The following is a 20,471-nucleotide window of genomic DNA, read 5'->3' as shown; positions in this document are numbered from 1 at the left end:
CTCGAACAGCAATGTTCCCTGTAGATGTTCTCAATGGTGGGGAGGGTTTTGCATGTGATATCCTGGACTGTGCCCACTACTTTTTTGGAGGGTGTTATGCTCAGGGATACTGATGTACCCATTCCAGCCTGTGATGCAGTCATTAAGCAGAATTTCCACCACACCTCTGTAGAAATTCACCAGGATTTCTGATGCCATACCAAACATCCACAAACTCCTGAAGATGTAGTCACTGATACGCTTTCTTCATGATGCCATTAGTTTTTTGGGTCCAGGAAAGTTCCTCCAATATGGCCCATTGATACATAGAGTCAATATAGTATATACTTTTCTGAGCACAGCGATTAGTTTTAGCAAAGTGAGCCTTTCTTGTCTGATTGATGGGGCATGCAAGAGCTGAGAGGTCTGGACTTGTGAGAACTGCTGTGCGATGATCTTGAACCAAGTTTGACCTTTCCATGCACAATGAAGAATTGATATTGTTGCTACAGGAATGGTTTTCTGATGCCACTGTGTGATGTCCATCAGGGATTGACACTACTGCTACTTTAATGGCCCATGCTAACCAGCAACAAAGCCTCAGGGTTGATCTCGAGCAAAGGGACAAAGTAAACAAATCTTTTAGAAAAATGTATTTTCTTGCTACCTTCTCAAGCATCAAGTTGTTCCAATCCACTTTACGGACAAGTGCAGTCTCAAAAAATAATGGTAGAGCACCTGGTTGCAGCACCCACTCTGGCTCCGAATCATCCTGGGTAGAGCATTGGCTGATTGGCAGGAAGCAGAGAGGTGGAATACAGGTTGGCTGCCAATTGCTTGTAGTGTTCCACAAGGGTTGGTGTTGGGGTCATTTCTTTTTATGTTGTATTTTAATCATTTAGATAATGCATCATATTTTTGGATGATACAAAAGTAGGTGGAGGAGCAGGTAGTGAAGATGAAACATGGAGGCTGCAGAAGGATTTGGTCAGATAAGGAGAATGGGCAGAGAAGTGGCAAATGAAATATAATGTCAGAAAGAATATAGTCATGGTAAAAAAAAAAATGGATAGACAATGTTTTAAATGGGGAGAAAATTGAAAATACCAAGATACAAAGGGGCCTGGGTGTCCTTGTTTTGGATAGCCTGAAAATGAACTTGTATGTTGAGACAGTGGTAAACAAGGCAAGTACAATGCTGGCATTCATTTCAAGATGAATTGAATATAAGATACAGGTGATCTTGGACGCGGGAGGAGGAGAGTGAGAACATCACGATCACTTGTGTGGTGGTGAGCCAATCAATAGGTCAGAGAATTTGGGGGTGGTTTTTGTGGAGGTGAAAATTTCAGTGTTGTCTCTGAAGGGAATAAAGAGAGTTGAGGATTTATTAGGCACTGATGAGACCTCACTAGGTGCATTGTCAGCAGTTTTGAACTCCTCATTCAAGAAAGGATGTGCTGAAATTGGAGAGGGTTCAAAGGAGGCTCACATGGATTATTCCAGGAATTAAAGGGTTATCATATGAGGAGCGTTTGACAGCTCTTGGCTTGTATTCATTGGAATTTAGGTGAATGAGGGGGTGGAGGTGGGAGGAATCTCACTGAAACATTTGGAATGTTAAAAGGTTTGAAAAGGTTGTTTATCACAGTGGGAGAGTCCAGGACAAAAGGGGACAACTTCAGGATTGAAAAGTGTCCATTCAGAACAGAAATGCGTACGCATTTCTTTAGCCAGAGGGTGGTAAATCAGTAGGATTTGTTGCCACAGGCAGTTGTGAAGGTCAGGACATTTGGTGTATTTAAGCCGGAGATTGATAGATTCTTGATTAGCCACTGCATCAAAGGTTATTGGGAGAAGGCTGAGCAGTGGGAGTGAGTAGGAAAATGGATCAGCTCATGATTAAATGGCAAGGCAGATCAGTGGACTGAATAGCCAACTTCTGCTCATATGGACCTGCTGAGTTCCTTTAGCAAATTTGTTTTTGCTCCAGATTCCAGCATCTGCAATTGCTTGAATCTCGAACTTTTTTCCAGAGTGGGAAGCCCATTAACCTGAATGGGCTTGTTCTTCCATTAGCATTCAGTCCTTGGGTGAGAGCATGCCAAGGCTCCAATCCGAGGATAGATAATAACTCCAGTAGCAGACTGAGGAAACATTGAAAAGCATGGGGAATCAGTGCCACCAACATTTTTGACACCAAGCTCATCTCAATTTTTCAAGATTCACCATTGAAGTACGAGATCCAATCTGTGAGTAGCAGAGCAGGACAGATCCTCAGAACAGTCAGGTTTTAGTTACCTTAATTTAGCCCATCATTCTGTACTCTAGTAAGGCAGTTCATGGCCCATATTAAAAAAAATTAATATCTCATCAACAGAGTTCCGTTTATATTTTGTCACAGTCGTGTACTTACCTGCTTTGGGAGCGGTGCTGGTCGCTGGTGATGGCATATCCATGGGAGTAATAGCATGCATGCAAAGGTAAGTTAAAAAGGCTGCATTCATGGAATGGATCTTGGACTCAGGAAGAGGAGAGTGAGAACGTCAAGATCACTCATGTGATGGTGAAAAGGTCAGAGGATTTGGCTAGATGGTGTTTGGGTAGGTGAAGAATTCAGGGTTGTGTCTAAGGGGAATAAAGAGAGTCAACTCCATTTTGTGCTGAAAGAAACAAGTGAGTGTATTCTTTAATTGTGTGTAAACTGAATCAATGACTGCTTCTAGTATCTTCCAACTCTATCCCACTACAAATCCAGGCAGCATAGTTAGTGTAATGAATAGCGCAATGTTATTACAGCTCCAGCGAGCCAGGTTCGAATCTGCTGCTGTCTGTACAGAGTTTGTACATTCTCCCTGGCACTCCGGTTTCCTCCCACCTTTCAAAACCTATGGGGGTTGTGTGGTGAAACAACTACATTGGCCACACTACTACCAACCTACTCTAGGGGGCAACCACTGTACCTACAGGTAGGAAACCTGGGAGGCTCCCCCACCTGCTGGCTGTCAATCACCAGCCTGTATAAAGATTTGAGCTGGCCCCTTAGGGGGGCAGTCAGATGTGGAGCCAGCCAAGATACTAAGACTAGTGTACAAGTTTAATCTAATTAAAGTCTGGTGTACAGTCTGTGGATCTTGCATCAAAATCATTCCCACAGCAGCGCTCACAATTTAATTAGCTTAAATGAAAAGGACCAGGGAGAAGTTCCTCACCATCAAGAAGCTGGATATCGACTCTCAACGCCCAGACGTTCCAGAATACTTCGAGATCTGGAAGCACGCATTTGAGGTGATCATCCACACACAGGCTGAGGTTATCAACACTAACCAGAAGAGACTCATGGTACTTCGCACCAAGCTGTGGCATGGATTTTGAACGAGGAATGGTCATCCTGGAAGGCATTTACCGGTCCCTCACGAATGTACTCTACCCCTGGTGCCTGCTCAACATTAGGATACTGCAGCCAGGTGAGACAGCAGACGCTTACCTGGGGGCACTGTGAGAACTACACGCCCGTGCACGTTCAAAGCTGGGGTGATTGCTGGGGAGGTGGAGCGACTCATCCGAGGTGCCTATGTGAAAGGGTTATGGTTGAGGGTGACTCGACAGAGACTGTTAGAGGAGAATAATGCCTCCCTTTCCAGGATCATGGAGGTGCTCCACTCCCTAGAAGCTGCAACTCACCTTTGATACTCACCTCCCCCAACTTCTGGTCTGGCCGACACTGATGACAGCAGTCGCTGAGGGGCTCCACGTGGAAGAGACGATCGTCACCGCCAACACAGTCTGCCACTGTAAGTACTGCGGGTCCAGGTGTGGGTCGGACAGACGCTCCCGAAAGAATTGCCCTGCGAGGAACTAACGTTGGTCCCAATGCGACAAGAAAGGCCACTTCACTAACATATATCTCTCCAAACCCACCAGGAATGCTGCAGGCCTCCGCAACCAACCGGGAGCCCCTTCTGATTCTCTGGACACCCCCACGTGTGGATGCCATGCAGCACTATTGCTCTGCCTGCTACATCCACCCACACGGATGTCGCCATCATTCATTGTCCAACTTCCAACCACACCAATGACATCACTTCCGCCCACACTGACGACATCACTTCCTGTATCACTTCCAGTTAAATCGACTGAACACACCAACACCATGTGCATCTCCTGGGTGCCGCCATCATGGGCCAGCCGACTCCCGACCACTCCAACTTGCCCGACTCCCCAACTGGACAATGTGGTTGACACATGCACTTGCAAAACTGCACATTTGTCGCACCCCATGCTCCTAAAGACACCCACTGGCCGCTACTTGTCACAACCATTGGGGAGCAGCGACTTGAATCCCATGGTGATCCTAGCATCCACCACGCTAATGAAGGACATTTCCCATGGACTCGGGCACTCAATGATGGACATTGTTGTCAACAGGAAGGAAATTGGCAACTGGCATCTTCCTGCCAGCATGGCTGACGTCTCCAGGACCAGTATTGCTCTGCAAAGACAAGGACCCCCAAATCCAACCCCCTGGTCGATCAGGTGCACATCCTTCATGCAAACCCAAATGACCCCTTCATCAGGTACTCCAGTGGATGTGAGGACATCATCTGGATCAGGGGCCTGGCACTATCCAGGATTCCCTGAGAGCCGACACCCTCTCTCCGCCTCTTCAGAGGGCCCCACTCCCCATGGACCCACCCCACACCTACACCCCCACACTGATAGTTACCACCACTCTGCAGACACCATCCCGCCTGCACGCTGGCCACCCTGGACACAGCTGACCCTCGGGCAGCCCTGCCCCTACCGACCATTGACCAGGAGCTTGTCCTTTGATGGTCCCAGAGACACAGATGACTGCCAGACCACCTGAACTTGTAGATACTATTTAGTTCTGAGAACATTGCCCCCCCCCCACCCCAGGACTCATTTTAAGAAGGGGGAGGGGCAGTGTTCTCACTGCACTGGCCACACTCCTACCAGCCTACTGCAGGGGGAAACCACTGTACCTACAGGTAGACAACCTGAGAGGCTGGTCCCACCTGCCGGCTCTCAATCACTGACCCATATAAAGACTCGAGCTAGCCCCTTTGGTGACATTCAGACATGTTGAACCAGCAAGATACTGAGACTGTTGTGTACAAGTTTAAGCTAATTAAAGCCTTTTGTACAGTTTATGGACTTTGCGTCAGAATTATTCACGCAGCAGCATTCACAATTGTACAATCTTTTCAAATCAGTAAGCAAAATATTAAACGAGAACAGGTGCTTATTCTACAGTTTATGTAGAATGCTAAATGGTTTCTGGGTCCAGACTGCAGATGGTTGTGTTGGACCTATTTTATGAATAATAATTTCCTGGTCTTCTGTGCAATAAATTATTTATGTTAATAGTGCATTTAGGCACAAAACATGCATTAGCCTATGATATGCGAGATTTGTATCCACTCCCCAGATTTCAAGGACCAGTGAAAGGAATGTTTCTTAGGCACAGGGCCCAGTCTTGGGGTGCACCCATTTCATTATTGAAGAATTTCCAGACTATTTAAGTTGTGTAATGCGCGTCGGAAGAACCAAAGACTTGTTGATCCAAACCAAGGCTTTTATTAACTAAAAGCCTGGAGCATATCACAAGTCGGTCGACCAGTCCAGAATGACCTGGTCTGGCTAGGAGCAATCCTTCAAGACTTGCCAGTAGGTGTGGCTACACTCTCAGCCAATCACAGTCAACCTACACTACAATCTGTACATATGTACATATACACATTGGTGATCGAATCTGTACTATCACAGGTTGGGCTAGGATGAAGATAAGACAAAAATACTTCTTTCCAATGGACAATGTTGTTTGGTTAATGAGTGCAAAACAAGTTTCCAAAATTAGGAGCAAGATGGTTGATGTTGGCTGGTTAAAAGGACATCTTTTGGACAGGACAAGTCCATTTGCCTTTTTTAAATGGAAACAGGGAACCAGTCAAGCAGGACCCTCAGTTAAATGACTCTGCAGTATTCCCACTCTGAAGTTGAGACTACATTTTAGGTTTAGGCCCAACAATGGAACTTCTACCATTCAGCCTGGACGGGCACTGAGGAACAGTTGGGTCTGAAAATATGTGGGTTATTTTACATATGTGGATCCACATAAGTAATCTTTAAGGGGAGAGCTGCTGGATTAGGATGACTCAGAATTAGATCTTCTAGTTGGAGGGCTCTCCGGTGCTTTACAAGCAACAAGACAAGGTTCTCGGAGCAACGTTACAAAAGAAATCCTCTGAGAAATCACACCCAAATTAAAGTAGCTCCTTCAAGGACTCAGATTGATTGGCATTGAGTGGAACAGTGCCACAGCACCGCCTGCCTTGTAGCCAAAACCTAAAAAGCCCCAGTGACAAGTCTAAAATTGTTACGTTCCTTAGAAAAATGACAGAATTAGCATAACAGGAAAGTGTTGCAAGAGATCGTTTTTTTTAATGTTGACAGGATATGTCCATGGGCTGTGTATGCGTGCATTTCTTCGGAAACTTCATTATTACTTAGCATTGTTTACTTATCCTTTCTTTGTAGGTTCTTATTTAAATTGACATGGATACAATGCAAAAATTATTTGATTTAAAGTTTTGTTTCTTGTTTAATAAAATAATTCTGACAATAAAAAGCAATGTAAACAAATTAAAGAAGAGTAAAACAAGAAAGTCTGTGGATACCGTGATTGAAGTAAAAACACAATGGTGATGAAACCGAGCATGTCAAACAGCGTACTATATTTAGCAAAGGCAAAGATTTGTAACCAATGTTTTGGGCTTGAGCTCATCATCAACAAATTAAAAACAGTCCCTCGCAATAGAAAGAGATTCCCGTGCAATAATTTTCAAAAACAATTTGCAATGGATCCTGAATCCAGATTTCAATACGTAGTTTCACTGTTTCATGCATCGATTAAAGGCACAGAAAGAGGCCATTTAAACGGCTAAGCCCAGTAAAACTAGTCTGGCATTTCACTCACTTCTATTCTCTTGCTCTTTTTCCATAGAACCGTAGAACATTACAGCACAGAACCAGACTCATTGGCCCTTCATGCTAAGTTATTTTTCTGCGAAGTTCCACTGACCTGCACCCAGACCATATCCCTCCTTAACCCTCCTGTCCATATACTGGTCCAAATTTTTCATAAATGACAAATTTGAGCCTGCATTTATGAATACAGCTTTGTGTGTGAAAGTCTCCCCAAATGTTTCTTTACACATTTCCCTTTCACCCTTAGCCCATGACCTCTAGTTTCCTTGCAAATAATTTTTCTTCAAGGTCTTGTCCAAATTCTGTTTGAAACCCTGATTGAATTTATGGGCTCAATACATTCAGACAATCCATTTGGATGCGAGGTATTTGATTAAAAAAAAAACTTTTTTTTCATTAACAAAATGTTATTTTCTTCATACCTTGATGAAGGGCTGAAGCCCAAAATGTTGGTTAAGTATATTTATCTTTGCTGTACAAATTTCTACAGCATTGTTTCTAGTTCAATCGCTGTGTCTATAGACTTTTGTGTTTTAAAACTGGTTTTGAGTTTGCTACCTACTGAAGCCTTCTACGTTCCTGGGGACTTGAATTGCCAAACCAGGCGGTGATGCAACTACAGTAGACCTATAGAAAGAAATTTGATTAAATATTTAACATAAAGTGCCTTATTATGAATGCAGAGCCACTTGAAGTCCATACTGGGTAATAACAGCTCATTTTCCCTGATAGGGTTCATTGTCGTCTCACCAGCTTTCTCATTCCAGTTGTACTTAATTACTTGAACTTATATTCCCCAGCTGCCAGGGTGAGGTTCAAATTCATGTCTCCAATAAATAGTTCATCCCCCAGATTCTACCTCCTAAACATGATCACTGTGTTTTGCTACCTCATTAAAATATTTTGACACCAGATATTCTGTTGGTGTAATGAAGTATTACCATATAAAATACAAGGATATTTGACCCACCCAAGGCTACTCCATCCAAAGTTCTTCCTTGATTATACAGACACTGACACTTCCAGAATTACTGCTTAATATATTAATTCAATGAACATTTCCTTAACCTCTTCCCCTGAAAGTAAATCAGGCTGTGTGGTTAATATCTCCAACCATCAATATCTTCAAGAGTTATTGATTTAGCTTTCTGTGAAGAAGCACTGTAAAATTTAAGCCATGAGAAAAGATTGACTAATCTGCAGCTGTTTTCTGTGGAACAGTGAGGTTAGGTGTGTGAAATTTGGGGAAACAAACTGACCAGAGGTGTACAAAATAATGAAGGCCACAGGGAAATGGGCTATTTTTTTTCAGAGGTGGTGTCATAAAATAAGGGACTATTGGATAATTCACAGAGGATTACATGGGAGCATTATATTGAGCTTATTGGGAGTCTGGAACTCATGAGCTAAAAGGGTGGAAGAGCAAAGAATATCTACAGTTTATGTATACTTGAAGAGGCATGTGCTGCAGTGTGACAGAGCAACTGGTGGAAGGTGGAATGAGGCAGACGGCCATAGTATGCTCACCAGGGACTGAATAGCTTCCTCTGCAGTGAATTGATAGCAGTGGAATAAATTGGATATCAGCATCAATGTGAGTCCACTTGGATTTTTCATTTTCATAATGGAGCCATAAAAATGCAGGGGTGTCTTGTTCAACAGTGGAATGCTTGTTCGTCTGGCCTTTGAAGACAGTCCTAAGTTTTCCTTTCAGTGGCAAACTTTGCTCTCAGAAGGACAGCTATCTTAAAATTGGATTTCATATTGCTGTTCATTTTTATTTTGTGAAATTCAAAATTGATTCACCCAAGAGAGAATTGCATCTATGACCATTTCTGGGTCAAAATTTGGAGAAAAAAATCAACCAAGGACTTGATATGATCAGCCATATTTGTGACCTTCATCCTTATGATTTCTTTAAGACCCATTGCAGGGATCTATGGTGAGTGTTGGGTGACACGGTTAATGTAGCAGTGAGTACAATGATATTACAGGCCCAGCTTTTGAATCTGACACTGTATTTAAGGAGTTTGTACATTCTCCCCACGTCTGTGTGGTTTGCCACTGGGTGCTTTGGTTTACAAAAGATCATAAGGCCATAAGACACAGGATCAGAAATAGGCTCTTCAGCCCATTGAATCTGTCCCACCCACCATCGAATCATCAGCTGATTCCTTTTCCTACTTAACCCCACTGCCAGCCTTCTCCCCGTAAGCTTTGACACCCCAGCCAACTTAACAGTCTCTGCTTCAAATGCACCAATGACCCGGCCTCCACAACCACCTGTGGCAACAAATTCCACCCTCTGGCTCAAGAAATTCCTACACATCTCTATTCTAAGTGGATGCCCTTCAATCCTGAAGTTGTGTCCTCTTGTCCTAGCCTCCCCCTCCATGGGGAACAACCGTCTTCATCCATTCTCTTCATGCCCTTCTCCATTCAAAATGTTTCGATGAGATCCCTCAGCATTCTCCCAAATTTGAATGAGTACAGACCAAGAGAGTCAAATGTTCATCTTATGATAACCCTTTAATTCCCAAAATCATCCCTGTGAATTTCCTCTGAACCCTTTCCAACATCAGCACATCCTTTCATAAATGAGGAATGCAAAACTCCAAGTGAGGACTCACCAATGCCTTGCAAAGCCTCAAAGAGCCCCTGCTCTTATATTCTATTCCTCTTGAAATGAATTACTTGCATTGGATTGGCTTTCTTTACCATCGACTCAACCTGCACATTCGAAAATTTTCAATTTTCTCCCCATTTTAAAATATAGTCTGCCAATTTATTGAATCTACCATATACATGCCAACATTTCATTTCATTTGCCAATTCTCAGCCCGTTCTCCAAATATGTCAGTCTTTTGCTGTTTCCCCAACACAACCTGCTCCTTAACCTTTCTCCATATCATCTGCAAACTTAGCCACAGTCCTTCATTCCATAATCTAAATCATTGAAATACAACATAAAGAGAAGTGGTCCCAACACCAACTGTTGTAGCAATCCACAAGAACATGTCCCTGTATTCTAACTCTCTGCTTTCTGCCTATCAACCAATGCTTCATCCACGTGAGTATGTTTCCTGTTACACCATTGTCAGTACCTTGTCAAAGGCCTTCTGAAAATCAAAATACACATCATCCACTGCATCTCCTTTATTTAGCCTGCATGTCACTTCTTCAAAGAATTCCAATGGGTTTGTCACACTCAATTTTGTCTTAAGAAACCCATGCTGACTTAGACCTATCTTGTTATGTGCCTCCAAGTACATCGTAACATCATCTTCGACAGTCGACTCTAACATCTTCCCAATGCCAGGCTAACTGGTCCATGATTTGCTTTCTGCTGATGTTGAGTTCAGTATGCTCCATAATGAGAGCTGTACCGCTCCTTACATGTGAATCATGAACTCTGTGCAGACACTTGGAGATTGGCCATGCAAAGACAAATGGTTAATTTTCATGCCTTGTGAAGCAACATCAAATCTTCACCCTGTCTATATCCTGTTGTAACTTACAACAACCACTATCCACAACACCTCCTACCTTTATCTGCAGAATTATTGAACCACTCCTTCACTTCGTCATCTGTCCCTTGTAAAAATCACAAAGAACATGGTTCCCAGAACAGATCCCACTAGTCACTGCCCTTCAGGCAGATTACACTCCATCTATTACCATCAATTCCACATCCATGCAGCCAAGTTTCCATCAATCCCATGCTTCATGACTTTCTGGATAGCCCTACCATGAGGAACTTTTTCAAACATCTTAGCAAAATCCATATACACCACATAGGAGACTCATTGGTCTATAATTTCCTTGATTCTACCTATCAACTTTCTTGAATAACAGAACAATGATAGCCAACCTCCAAAACTCAGGTACCTTTCCTGTGCTTGGAAAGAAGCAAAGATCATTGTCAATGCCCCAGCAACCTATTTCCTCATTTTCTGTATTGACCCTTCTGTTCCTGAGATCTTATCTGTCCTAATGTTTCTCAAATGCTGCAACACCTTCTCTTTCTTAACCTCAATATGCTCCAGCACATTAGTGCATTCTGAGCTGACCTCACATTCATTAAGGACCTCCCCGAGCTCCACTTCCTCCTGGCACATCTTTCCCCCTTTACCCTGAGTGATTCAACGGTCAGTCCAGTCATCCTTCTATTCTTCGTGTATGTGCAGAATGCCTGTTGAGGAAGCAAAATCTTTGTTGTCCAGTGTAATTTAATTATCCATTTTATGTTTCCACTCATTTTATTTTGCTTTAGTAAACAGTGGAAGTCTTAAAATAATTCCCATGTTAGATAGTAATTTGGAATAAAACTATTCAAAATTTGAATACTGTAATCATTTCTGGCCTTCAGGTATTCAACAGAGCTTTCATCGCTCTCCAAAAGGCGGCAGTGTATTTTCATCTACCCTAAAGTTTCAGTGCACAACCTTTTCCTGGGAAAATGTACACTTGCTTTGCTTGAATTACGGATTGTGTTCATGCAGATTTTTGGAAATTTCCTCAAGCACTCTGAAGTGCTCCCAATTGATCAATGCATTGTAAGGATGGCTGAGATGGACTCGCGTCATGCAATATCACATCCATAATGGTTTGAAATAATGTTGTGGTAGTTTCCACACAAAAATCTGTGAACATTCACTATTAAATGGCATTGGCCTACCTGATCTGTCAATTTTCCTGCAGAATTTCACGCTGCCCACTGCACACATAAGGGTGCAGATTGTGGCTGCTGTTTGTCATCTTTTCCTTTGTTTGAGATCACCTTGTCGTTTCCACAGAGATGGACCATCTGGGGAACCACAACCCAAGAATGGTCTAGTCCAGACAGTGTGATGTTCTGGACACAGCTCTTTTATTTGGGTCTAGGGTGACAAAATAAAAACACGCTGAAATGCTGGAGGAACTCAGCCTGTCTTTCAGCACCCAAAGGATTCGACAAAGATGGTAGGTTCCCCCACTGTGTTTAATTTAAACCTGCCAACCCTGCAGATCAGCGGCAAACATATAGTGACGTCTCCCTTTGAGCTCAGGACGGGAGGGATATAAAAGAAGCATGTAAATCTCAAATAAACAGTCTTGTGTGGACTAACCCGGTGTAAGTGGGTTGATTAAGTAGCTCTACTGAAGTAGTCACTACAATTGGTGACCCCGACTGCAAGGTTCAGCTGAAGCTTGAATCCGCAGTTATCATGAATGCAACAACAGCAACAGCAGCTCTCGCCACGGCTGCAGTTAACACAGTGGAACTTCACTTGCCTTCCTTTTAGACCCATCATCCTTTTGTATGGCTTAATCGGGCGGAAACCCAGTTTTGTCTTTGTGGCATGACGACAGAGGACACAAAATTCTGGAACGTGTGGTTGTATTGGATGCTGCTACGAGTGAATTTATTGCCCATCCCCCAGCAGACAATCAGTACACCAGGTTCCACCAATTTCTCCTGGACACGCTGGAATTAACCAGCACAAGCACAGCATATGGCACTTGAATATGGAGGGGCTGGGTGATAAGATTCCATCCAATCTGATGAATGAGTTGCTCACATTAGCGGGTGGTCATTCTCATTGCTTGCTTTTTGAGACTCTATTCCTGTTGAAACTTCCAGGTCGTGTCGCAATACCAATAGCTAACATGGGGATTTCCGCCGTTCCCATGACATGGTCGGGAGGCTGACAGACTATACTGTACACCAATGCAAGAGTCTGCTCACATAAGGCCTGCATTCACAGCAGATACATCTCCCATGCCCTATGAACCTCCTGTGTCCGTGGTTCAAGTCGAAAAGGAGGAATACACTGACAGGCGATGAGATTGGTGTTCTTACCCTCTTTCTTTGGCTTGGCTTCGCGGACGAAGATTTATGGAGGGGTAATGTCCACGTCAGCTGCAGGCTCGTTTGTGGCTGACAAGTCCGATGCGGGACAGGCAGACACGGTTGCAGCGGTTGCGAGGGAAAATTGGTTGGTTGGTGTTGGGTTTTTCCTCCTTTGTCTTTTGTCAGTGAGGTGGGCTCTGCGGTCTTCTTCAAAGGAGGTTGCTGCCCGCCAAACTGTGAGGCACCAAGATGCACGGTTTGAGGCGATATCAGCCCACTGGCGGTGCTCAATGTGGCAGGCACCAAGAGATTTCTTTTGGCAGTCCTTGTACCTCTTCTTTGGTGCATCTCTGTCTTGGTGGCCAGTGGAGAGCTCGCCAAATAACACGATCTTGGGAAGGCGATGGTCCTCCATTCTGGAGACATGATCTACCCAGCGCAGTTTGATCTTCAGTAGCGTGGATTCGATGCTGTCGGCCTCTGCCATCTCGAGTACTTCGATGTTGGAGATGAAGTCGCTCCAATGAATGTTGAGGATGGAGCGGAGACAACGCTGGTGGAAGTGATCTAGGAGCCGTAAGTGTTGCTGGTAGAGGACCCATGATTCAGAGCTGAACAGGAGTGTGGGTATGACAACGGCTCTATATACGCTAATCTTTGTGAGGTTTTTCAGTTGGTTGTTTTTCCAGACTCTTTTGTGTAGTCTTCCAAAGGCGCTATTTGCCTTGGCGAGTCTGTTGTCTATCTCCTTGTCGATCCTTGCATCCGATGAAATGGTGCAGCCGAGATAGGTAAACTGGTTGACTGTTTTGAGTTTTGTGTGCCCGATGGAGATGTGAGGGGGCTGGTAGTCATGTTGGGGAGCTGCTGATGGAGGACCTCAGTTTTCTTCAGGCTGACTTCCAGGCCAAACATTTTGGCAGTTTCCGCAAAACAGGACGTCAAACGCTGAAGAGCTGGCTCTGAATGGGCAACTAAAGCGGCATCGTCTGCAAAGAGTAGTTCAAGAACAAGTTGCTCTTGTGTCTTGGTGTGAGCTTGCAGGCGCCTCAGATTGAAGAGACTGCCATCTGTGCGGTACCGGATGTAAACAGCATCTTTATTGTTGAGGTCTTTCATGGCTTGTTTCAGCATCATGCTGAAGAAGATTGAAAAGAGGGTTGGTGCGAGAACGCAGCCTTGCTTCACGCCATTGTTAATGGAGAAGGGTTCAGAGAGCTCATTGCTGTATCTGATCCGACCTTGTTGGTTTTCGTGCAGTTGGATAACCATGTTGAGGAACTTTGGGGGGCATCCGAGGCGCTCTAGTATTTGCCAAAGCCCTTTCCTACTCACGGTGTCGAAGGCTTTGGTGAGGTCAACAAAGGTGATGTAGAGTCCTTTGTTTTGTTCTCTGCATTTTTCTTGGAGCTGTCTGAGGGCAAAGACCATGTCAGTAGTTCCTCTGTTTGCGCGAAAGCCGCGCTGTGATTCTGGGAGAACATTTTCGGCGACACTAGGTATTATTCTATTTAGGAGAATCCTAGCGAAGATTTTGCTTGCAATGGAGAGCAGCGCGATTCCCCTGTAGTTTGAGCAGTCTGATTTCTCGCCTTTGTTCTTGTACAGGGTGATGATGATGGCATCACGAAGGTCCTGAGGCAGCTTTCCTTGGTCTCAGCAGAGCTTGAAAAACTCATGCAGTTTGGCATGCAGAGTTTTGCCGCCAGCCTTCCAGACCTCTGGGGGGATTCCATCCATACCTGCTGCTTTGCCACTTTTCAGTTGTTCAATTGCCTTATATGTCTCTTCCCGGGTGAGGATTTCATCCAGCTCTAGCCTTAAGGGCTGTTGAGGGAGCTGGAGCAGGGCGGATTCTTGGACTGAGCAGATGGCACTGAAAAGAGATTGGAAGTGTTCTGACCATCATTGAGGATGGAGATCTTGTAGCTGAGGAGGACTTTGCCGTGTGAGCTGCACAGCTCAGTTGTTTCTTATCCTCACCACTGGGGAAAAATGCCCGTAGATGCATCCCACCATGTAGCTACCACAACAAAAAGATGGGAAATGACAGTAGTGGCCTCAGCAGCTGGCAAAAGTGCTAGCCTCCTGTATCTTCAAGATGACACTGGTAAATGCAAGTTTCTTGTAGACACCGGCACTGAGGTCAGCTTGCTCCCGCCAACCTATTTTGAAAAGACACATAAGCGACAACACCTGGCACTTTAAGTAGCAAATGGGACTTCCACTTCCAGCTTTGGCACACGACGCGACACAATGGGATAGGAGAAGTGACATTCCATTGGGATTGTGTTTGGCATCCATCGCACAGCTCATTTTGGGTGCAGATTTTTTGAGATCCCCTGACTTGCTGGTCAACGTGAAGTGGAGGAAATTAGTTAATGCCACCACTTTTCAAATGTACCCGTTGGTATGCAGCAAAGAGAGAGTTTCTCAGCTTGGGGTGCACACCCTGCACAAAGATGCCTTTTTGGCCAAGCACACAGCTTGTCTCATCCATCCATCAGAACAACCGTCAAGCTCATGTCAAATAAAAATGTATGGCATGGACTGAAAAAAGGACGTTGCGCAGTGGGCCCGGATGTGCCAGACTTCAAAAATTCACTGGCACACAAGGCTCCTCTCTAACCTTTCCTGTCTGTACACCGCCGTTTTGAGAACAATTCACCTCTGCGTTATGGACTGCTCTTGCGTGCTTTTGTAACACACTTTTGCATCATACTATTGCCTGCCACCCACAGTCCAATGGCCTTGTGGAATGCTTCCACCAACAACTCAACTCCACACTCGAAGTCCGACTCACCAGTCCTAATTGGGTCAAATAGTTACCGTGGATTCTACTGGGAGTGCGCACTGCGGAGATGGTTTATGGTACGGTCTTCTTGGTTCCAGGGGTCATTCACTTCTCATCCAACTTTGACCTGGACATCCTTCAGCAGTTAGAAAACCTACTCCAAACATCTGGCATGGAACCCCTAAACGGCATGTGCCACCACCTCTCCTCGACACTGACTTTGTTTTTGTGTGCAGACAGATTCCAGGAGCACCATTTCAATAGCCGTATGAGGGCTCTTTTTGCGTGATTAAGAAGGACGGGGTTGTATATACTTTGGACATTGGAGGGATTTTGCAACTGTTCAGTGTGGACCGACTCAAGCGTGCCCATGTGGATCCTACTTCACCAATTCACTGGCCCCAGCCCAGGAGACGAGGGCATCCACCTAAGGTGCATCGGGCCAGTATATTGGTTTCAGGTGATGATTCGGGGGTTTGGGGTATAGAGGCTGTGTAGTGGGCCGAGCGGGCACACAGCGTGGTATCACAAACCATTGCCAGTGTGGCTCTTCAGCAAATACATTGAGCCACAGGCCAGAACGTTAGGTTCTCACCTGGTTAATAGACTGCACATGCGCAGTTCTGCCTGCCAGGTAGCAGCAAGGTGGTTTGCTGTGCCTTCTTCTAGAGGGCACGGGGCCCCCACTGTATTTAATTTAAACCTGCCTGCCCCGTGGATCGCCAGAAAACACATAGTGACGTCTCCACCCCGACCCATGGAACCTGGGACAGGAGGGATATAAAAGAAGCATGTAAACTCAAATAAACAGTCTTGTGTTGACTTGCCAGCATATGTGTGTTGATTCAGTTGCTCTACCGAAGTAGTCATTACGATTTGTTGGATGTGGAAGTTGGTGGCCACCCATTTCAATTTCCCATCGCATTCCTTTGCTGACATGTCTGTCTATTTTTCTCATGCACATCCAGTCTGAGACCAACTGCATTTCTGCCAACTGAATGGCATTAATATCGACTTCTCTGGCTTTCGTTAAACAACTCCTCTCACTTCTTTCCCCATTGCCTTCCCCCACCTCTGCCTCTCCTTTCGCAGAGACATAATAAATTTTCACTGTCCCTCTTAGTATATCCAATTAACACCTTTTGTGGGTCTGGATTCCTCCCCCACCCAGCATTATCTGAATTCTGAGATTTCCTGCCCTTGGCTCATTCTGCTTATTCCTTGAAGAAGGCCTCAGGGCTGATACATCAGCAATATATCCTCATCAAATCCTATGGACACTGAAAGACCAGCTGAGTTCCTCCAGTAATTCAGGGTGTTTTTACTACAATTACAGCATCTGCAGACTTTGTCCTTCATTCTCTGACATATATATATATATATATATATATATATGTACATCTTTATGAATGTGAGCTTTAAGCTTTGTGTCTTTCGAGGCCACAACTAAAATCCTTGAACAAATTCACCCGCTGTGTTGAGAGACCCTGTTCAGAACCAGGTGTATACCACTGAGTATTAACATTGTATCCATTCATGCTTTCATGACTTCAATGTATCGATGATCAACAGCTTTGGTTTTTTTTAAATATAATCTGCTGCAGTTTTTAATTACACTTATGACATTTTTCCATTCTGACCGACCGGTTGTATCTCGAAATGGACGTAAGTTGAAAGTATGTTAGTATTGAATGCCAAAGTCGTAAATTAGTTGATTACCTTCTTTTTCAATTCCAAATCAAGCGTCAGCAGGGGATCTATCAGCAGGGGATGGGTTTATTCTCTTGCTTGTCATCTTCTTTGGTGATCTTACTGTGCTTATGTCATGCACACTACATGCACATACGCACGCAGCCATTAATTTTTTTTGGTCGTATGTACATATGGTCATAAATAGCATAGGATGTAAGTCGGGGAATACTTCTTGGCCATTGAGGTGAAGTGTCTGCAGAATGTGCCCACGTGTCTTTAGAGTTATTCACCTGAATATGTTTTGCCACTTTGTTGAGGGGAATTTACTGTGAATGTTTGATAAAATATATTTTTTCAAAAATGGAACAGTCTGCATCAGAGTCTCTGTATATTTTGTAATTTTGATTTTTGACCTTCATTGTTATTCTTCCTTTCACCACCCAGAGCTTTTATGTGGTTCAAAGTATATTCAGTGAAAGTCTTTATTCACTTTCAGGAGTCATGGAGTATCTTGTGATAACTTGTTTAATGTCTGCATTGCCATCAAGATACTTGTACAGTGTTAAATTTAAAATTTAATTTTTAAATATTTAGTCATACAGTATGGTAAGCACTGTTCCCTGTAAGCTGAGCATGTTTATGCACGCACACAGGTTTTGCAACCAGCACACAAAATAAATTAATGTGCACACAAAAGGTTAGTTACATAAAATAATGTAGTAATTAATAATTATACTTATTGGAAATAATCTTAACTAAATATGTTACTTTGTAGAATGCATTCATATCTGTATTTTGTTAAAACATGCACATACAGTTTTTTTTTTAGCTATGAGAGATAGGCTGTGCCAAAATTATTTTGAAATAATTTCAACAAAAGGCTCTGATAGCTCAGTGGTTAAAGCACTGGTCTTGTAAATCAGTGGCTGAAAGTTTGTTCCTCACTGGGGCCTCATTTCTGTGAGGGGTGCTGGTCAAAGTGGCGACTCTCTGTCTTCCTTTCTGTAGACACATTTAAGGAATTTCATGTACATTACATTCTAAATGTAGTTTCCATGACAATAATAGAACCTTTACCTTGTAAGTTTATATTTGCACAAGCATAAGTGCGCACATACATTGTCACAGGAAAAAAAATTGCACAACATAATATGACTAAAATTTAGAGGGAACATTGACAGTAACAGGCCATTTCGGCCCATGAGTCTGTGCCACCCAATTTACACCCAATAAACCTACACCCCTGGTACGTTTCCAATGATGAGAAGAAACTGGAGCCCCTCACCCCAGGGAAAACCCACGCAGACACGGGAAGAGCATACCAACTCCTTACAGACAATTTGATTCAGAAAGTTAATTATTTTACTTTGACTGGCTTTGAAAATTATATGTCCAAACTTCTTACAGTTAAAACAATTAATTGTTTCAAATGGATGCAGTTGATTAAAGTTCAAAGTATAGATTTATTGTCACTGTACAAACATGACATCATAAAAAAAAACCTGAGATACTTTTCCCTGGGGCCTGGCAGAATTTCTACTTATCAGTAGTGCAAACAACTGTACTCAAGTAAAGATAAGTATAATAAAGAGAGAATTGTAAACAAGGCAAGAAATGTAAACAAACTGAGTGTGCAATACAAGAAATGAATATTCAATAATAAATAACGTTCTAAAATTGTCTTTAACTGAGTGTCTGATTGAGTTTGTTGTTTAGGACTCTGATGGTAGGGGTAGTAGCTGTTCCTTAACCTGGTGGCACAAATCTTGTGGCACCTATACCTCTTTCTTGATGGAAGCAGCAACAACAGAGGATGTCCTGAGTGATGTGGATCCTTGATGATTGCTGCTGCTCTTTGATGGCAATATTCCATGTAGATTTTTTCGATGTTGGGGAGGGTTTTGCCTATGATGTACTGGGCTGTGTCCACTACCTTTTGCATGGCTATCCGTGTTCGGAGGGTTTGGTGCCCCTACAGCAGGCCTTATTGCAGCTGGTCAGCACACTTTCCACTACACACCAGTCAAAGTTTTCCAAGGTTTTTGATGTCATGCTAAACCTCGTGCAAACTCCTGAGAAAGTGGAGGCATGTGATGATATTCTTCATCATGATATTCGGATGCTGGGTCCAGGAAAGGTCATCCAATATAGTAAAAATCATGAATATAAATTTGCTCATCCTCTCTACTTCTAATCCCCGAATGATCATTGAATTGTACCCCTCTGGTTTTCCCTTCCTACATACATAGCTTCCCACCAGACCACGACTTCAGGCTCAAAGAAGAAAACACCATGATTACTCTAGATTTGCATACTAAATGCAGTTTATGATCTTTGCAGATGAAAAAAAAAATCTTCTGTTCTTTGTTTTTATTTCCAAGGGATTGGGAATTTTATATATCCTTTCAAATGCAAGTTCCAGAAATTTTTTATCTCATTGCACTCACCTGCAAGGCCACATGCAAATCAATAAAAGGACAGAAAGAAGAATATTTGCTGGGGAAAAAAAAACACAAATGAAGAATGAGGGTGTAAATTTGTCCATTATGGTGGGGAAAACTGAAAAGTACATTATTTATATTGTAAATGATCACAGTGGTCTGAGACACACGTCTAGAAAGTATGTGTAAAGATAACAATGTTATTGTTTATCGCTTAGGAGACTGAAAAAATACAGGGAGGTTTAGACTTTATAGAGCCTTCCTGAGACTGCATCTGTGACACTGTTCACAATATAGGTCTCCTGATTTCTGGTAGCATATGTAAACACTGGAATTTAACTAATGTAGGTTTACTAGAGTAATACCTGAAAAGGGAGATAAACAAAAAAATCTGCAAAAGGAAGGGTCGACTGCAGTACACAAAAATGCTGAGAAACTCAACGGGTCATGTGGCATCTATACATCCGACAGACAGTGCGCAACCTGCTCTGTTTTTCCAGCACCTTTGTGTATTGCCCCTGAAAAGGGGGAGTAGTTTTATGAACAAAGATGGGCAGGATAGGCTTCCATTTGTTGGACCAGTGAAGAGTAAGACTCAAGGTGACAGAGATATTCTGAATATGATCTTTAAAAATGAAGATCACTCATTTAATATATTCTTTTCTCTATCAAAAGACAGTGAGTCTTTGGAACTCTCTTTCTCAGATGATAGTGCAAGCAA

The sequence above is a fragment of the Narcine bancroftii genome, chromosome 4 (genome assembly GCF_036971445.1).
Source record: "Narcine bancroftii isolate sNarBan1 chromosome 4, sNarBan1.hap1, whole genome shotgun sequence".
In the NCBI taxonomy this organism is placed as follows: domain Eukaryota; kingdom Metazoa; phylum Chordata; class Chondrichthyes; order Torpediniformes; family Narcinidae; genus Narcine; species Narcine bancroftii.
This window is presented reverse-complemented; position numbering follows the sequence as displayed.